Source organism: Carcharhinus amblyrhynchos, unplaced genomic scaffold, assembly GCF_965287045.1.
Source record: "Carcharhinus amblyrhynchos unplaced genomic scaffold, sCarAmb.v2.hapA chromosome_109, whole genome shotgun sequence".
Classification (NCBI taxonomy): Eukaryota; Metazoa; Chordata; class Chondrichthyes; order Carcharhiniformes; family Carcharhinidae; genus Carcharhinus; species Carcharhinus amblyrhynchos.
In genome coordinates this window covers 632,212-637,648 of record NW_027649849.1, presented here as the reverse complement: position 1 = coordinate 637,648, position 5,437 = coordinate 632,212, and the positions used below count along the sequence as shown (strand labels likewise).

At 49.4% G+C, this 5,437-nt stretch overlaps 1 pseudogene; it reads right to left on the bottom strand.

The window, feature by feature from the left end:
- Positions 1–3,444: 3,444 nt before the first annotated feature.
- Positions 3,445–5,222, bottom strand: LOC145338613 (uncharacterized; annotated as a pseudogene).
- Between the last annotated feature and the right edge of the window lie 215 nt (positions 5,223–5,437).

The window sequence follows — 5,437 nt, the reverse complement described above, 5'->3', positions numbered from 1 at the left end:
TAGAGAGAGAGGGAGACGAGAGAGAGTGAGAGGGAGAGAGAGAGAGTGAGAGAGAGAGAGTGAGAGGGAGAGGAGAGAGGGAGGGAGAGAGAGAGAGTGAGAGGGAGCGGGAGAGGGAGAGGGAGGGAGAGAGTGGAGAGAGAGAGAGAGAGAGAGAGTGAGAGAGAGAGTGTGAGAGGGAGAGTGAGAGAGAGAGTGAGAGAGAGAGTGAGAGGGAGAGAGAGGAGAGAAGGGAGAGAGGGAGAGAGGGGAGAGAGGGAGAGAGGGAGAGAGGAGAGAGGGGAGAGAGAGGGAGAGAGAGAGGAGAGAGAGAGAGAGAGAGAGGGAGAGGAGAAAGAGAGAGAGAGAGAGAAAGGGAGAGAGAGAGGTGGAGACAGAGAGAAGGAGAGAGAGAGCGTGAGAGAGAGTGAGAGGGAGACAGAGAGCGAGAGAGTTAGAGTGAGAGATGGAGGGAGAGAGAGAGAGAGAGAGAGTGAGAGAGGGAGAAAGGGAGAGAGAGGGAGAAAGGGAGAGAGAGAGAGTGAGAGTGAGGGAGAGGGAGAGAGAAAGAGAGGAGGAAAGGGAGAGAGAGAGAGAGTGAGAGTGAGAGAGAGAGGGAGAGAGAAAGAGAGGGAGAAAGGGAGGAGAGAGAGGTGGGGGAGAGAGAGGGAGAGGGAGAGATAGAGAGAGAGTGAGAGAGAGGGAGAGAGAGAGGGGAGGGAGAGAGAGAGGGAGAAAGGGAGAGGGAGAGAGAGAGAAAGGATAGCAGGACTAGAGGGCACAGCCTCAAGATAAAGGGGGGGCAGTTTGAACGGAGTTGAGGAGGAACTTCTTCACTCAAAGGGTGGTGAATCTCTGGAATTCTCTGCCCGTTGAAGTGGTGGAGGCTGCCTCGCTAAATATTTTTAAGAGGCAGGTTGATGGGTTTTTGATAAGCGAGGGGATTAAGGGTTATGGGGAGAGGGTGGGAATGTGGAACTGAGACACAGTAAAAAGTCTGACAACACCAGGTTTTAGTCCAACCTATTTATTTGATAATATACTCACAAGCTTTCGGGGTTAGTCCCCTTCGTCAGGTGAATGGGGAGTTCTGGCCTCAGACAGAGCATATAAAGCACAGACAGTTTAGAGATTACTGATTAGAATGCGAATCTTTACACCTAACCTGCTGTTCAAGACCTGAAGTGGCTGACAATGTGAGTGGAAGGAGCACTGATCACAGGTTAAAGAGATGTGTATTGTCTCCAGACAGTACAGTAAGTGAGGTTTTGCAAACCCAGGCAAGTCACGGGGGTTACAGATAGTGCAACATGAACCCAAGATCCCTGTTGAGACCGTCCTCATGTGTGCGGAACTTGGCTATCAGTCTCTGTTCAGCGACTCTGCGCTGTCGTGTGTCGTGAAGGCCGCCTTGGAGAATGCTTACCCACATCAGAACTGAGCCACGACAGATCAGCCATGACCTTATTGAATGGTGGGGCAGGCTCGAAGGGCTAGATGGCCGACTCCTGCTCCTATTTCTTATGTTCTTATGTAGGAAAGTGAGAGAGAGAAGTGAAAGCTTTTTCGTTTGTCAGCAAAAATGATGGTGTTATCATCACTGAATCCCCACTGGCATTATCCTTGGGGTTACCATGGACCAGAAACTCAACTGGACTCACCACATTAACACAATAGCTACAAGGGCAGGTCAGAGGCCCGGAGTACTGCGGTCAGTAACTCACCTCCTGACCCCAAAGCCTGTCCACTACCTACAAGGACACAAGTCAGGCGTGTGATTCCCCCACTGCCTGGATGGGGGCGGCTCCAACAACATTTGAGAAGCTCGACACTGTCCAGGACAAAGCAGCCCCGCTTGATTAGCACCCCATCCGCAAACATCCGCTCCCTCCACCATCAGTTGCTGCAGTGTGTACCACCTACAAGATGCGCTGCAGCAACTCATCAAAGGTCCTTAGACAGCACCTTCCAAACCCACCACTACTTCCATCTAGAAGGACAAGGGCACCTGGGAAGACCATCACCTGCAAGTTCCCCTCCAAGCCTCTCACCATCCTGACTTGGAAATATGTTGGCCACTCCTTCGCAGTCGCTGTGTCAAAATCCAGAAATTCCCTCCCTAACGGCATTGTGGGTCAACCCACAGAACATGGACTGCAGTGATTCGAGAAGGCAGCTCACCCCCACCTTCTCAAGGGGCAACTAGGGATGGGTAATAAATGCTGGCCCAGCTAGCGATGCACATGTCCCAGGAATTAATATTAAAATGTGCAGTGGTGGCCCCGTGTCCTCCAGGGAGATGCCCAGGCCTCGCTCACAGTGTGCACTGCCCTCACACTCACCTGGGAGACGGCCATTTTTAACATGTAAGAAAATATATCACAGAAAAACTACAAGCCACAAGTTGCACCGATCATATCTCTACCTACTAGGTTTACCTACACCTTCAATTCTATTAAGTCCCATGTACTCATCCAGAAGTCTCTTAAAAGACCCTATCGAATTTGCCTCCACCATCACCGACGGCAGCCGATTCCACTCACCCACCACCCTCTGAGTGAAAAACTTACCCCTGACATCTCCTCTGTCCCTACCCCCCAGCACCTTAAACCTGTGTCTCTTGTGGCAGCCATTTCAACCCTGGGAAAAAAAGCCTCTGAGAATCCACCTGATCAATCCCTCTCATCATCTTACACACCTCTATCAGGTCCCCTCTCATCCTTCGTCTCTCCAAGGAGAAAAGACCAAGTTCTCTCAACCTATCTTCATAAGGCATGCCTCCCAATCCAGGCAACATCCTTGTAAATCTCCTCTGCACCCTTTCAATAGCTTCCACATCCTTCCTGTAGTGAGGCGACCAGAACTGCACACAGTACTTCAATTGGGGTCTGACTGTGAGAAACGGTCAGATACTCACTTTTATGATCCCCCCCTTGAATCAAAGACACGGATGAGTTCAGCTAACTGTCGGTTTATTCGATCTTGCAAGAAAGGGTGCCGTCCCGTGGGTACACACACCTTGCTTTACACAATCATAGTTTATATACATTTTTTTAAATAACAATAGGACAGCCCTCCTTTCTTCATTGGTTACCACTTCCTAATCTCTTTACCAAGTGAGCTCCTCCCTTGTTGACATCCCAGTAACTCTAATCCAATCACCCCCTTTAAGGCTTAAATCGTTTTACCTCTCATCAATTCATCTAACTCTTTTTCATTGTCCTGTAAATTGCTAACACATTTATTTTATATGGTGTAAATTAGTTCGTTTTCCTATCTCTTTTCTGAAGACCCCGGGCGCCTGCCAGTCTCATGTTTTTTTTCTTCTTTTTCTATGTGTTTCATCATCTGCTGGTCTTAGCGTTTAACCCCTTAGGTTACAATAACGGTTCTGTCATGGTTTCCGCCCCAGATGGCTTGACTCAAAAATTACACTACCATCCCTTACAATCCCCCCTGTTTTTCTTACGCTTTGTAATTTTTGACACTCTTCTGGTGTTCCAGGCGTTCCAGCAGGTCAAGGGCCTGTTCATCCAGAGTTTTATCGTCTAAGAGGCTTATCCTCTCTTCCGTCTCTAAATTCATATTTATCACTTTTCCATTCAGGACATCCCCCTTAGTCAGGGCTGTTTCGATTAGCCGCTGAGCCAACCCCCGAACACAAGGGATGATACAGCACCCTAGGGCGGCCAATACCCCTGCCGTCACCATGAAAGAGACAAGGACGGACATTACTACTCCTTTCCATTTGCCGAACCAAGCTTCCAACCACTTAGTGAGATCTGGGTCTGTACCCGAGTTCTCAGCTAGTTCATTAGCTAGGGTCGTTAGCCCTTCGAGGGCTCGGGTAATTGACCCATTGGGAGCTGTGTTATTTGGGATAAAGGTGCAGCATTCAGTTCCTATCATGACGCATACCCCCCTTTCTCTGCTAGAATCATGTCCAGGGCTAGCCTGTTTTCCCAGGCCATCCTGCTGGTTGCGTCCAATTGTTCCGCTATCCCGCTTATCGCATTTCGGGTATAATTAACAAACCTCTGTTGATTATAATAGATATAGTTGATCCAATCCACGTTCTTGTTAATGGTCACCCACCAGAACAGAGATTCAAACCCTGCTGCTATCTGGCTCCTGGCTTTGTACTCATCAGGGACCCCCCTAGGGACCCCTATGGCGTCCAGATATATTCGTTCATCAAAAGAGCCCGGGAGGCTCCTTTTCCCTCGTTGTTTTCCACGGGGTCCCTGATGTTCGAATGCCAGGATAAAGGGTACGGCCAATTGGATAAGTGCACAAGTGCCCTTCCATTTCTGAGGTAAAATGGGTCTCAAAGTCCTCCCCCCACAGTACCACCATAGATCAGCTCTAGGTACCTGGATTTGGGAGTAGTTTCCTCCCTCGGTGGTGTCGCTGACTTCCTTAACTGTTCCACACCTATCGAAGCTTCCCACTTCCTTGTCCACTTCCCAGTCCGGGTGATACAGGTGTGATGTATCCCCGTTACTCCGGAAAAAGGGGGGGGTTGAGACGCCCTGTTCAGTTTGATTGGGGGAAATGTCAGGCTCAAGGAGCAACAAGTGGGGTCTCCCCAAGCCTCTCTGTTTTGATACAGTTTCACCATACACTCCATTTCAGCTGGTTCTTTATCCCATCCCAGCAGGAATGGGACCACCTGGGGAGTTGGCCGGCTACTGGTGCACGCATAACGGTTACCCTTTCCGACACTTTGTACCGTATATTTGACCCATTCTATCCAGGCGTTCGCTTCCCTGAATCCCGTTTCTATTTCAATGGTCTCTCTTAAATCCTTTACCTCCACTACCCTGACTTCTCCCGAGACTCCCTGGCTAGGGGCGGAGGAGTTCCTGGTTTCGGCATTTTTGACTGTAACCCGCACACAACACAGGGCCACCCCCACCCTCCCTGTGTGTTCCTTGATCTTGACCCCAAGAACTTGTCCGTCGAGGCCCTCCGTCCCACCGTCGTCTGACTTTTTTATGGTGAGGTAGAGGGGGTTACATTGGTTTAGCTTACAGCCTCTGGGAAAGATCTTCCGTGGAACAAGTGATATTTTCTCGCGAATCCTTAACTTAACGTCTTCATTTAACCCCCCCTACTTGACAAGATTCTACTTTCCCCTGTTCATTTTTAGTACACTTTGGGTTCTTATCGAAGACAAGTAATTCTATTTCCCTCCCCTGGTATCCCTTCTGCCCCGTGAGGTCGTCTTTGCAGGGTACCATTCGACAAAGGTCGATCTCAATTACCTGTGCCTGGGGTGATTGGATTATAGTAAGGGAGTACACTTGGGCCGCCTGCCCAGCACCTATGCCCCCATAGAGTAAACATATTATTAGTAACATCCCGCTATTGCCGTATATTGCCCAAATTAACATATCAAAAATCAAGTCCAATCAGTTCTTCTCGGTGTGGTGGCCAGGGGTAGACACTACTTCTG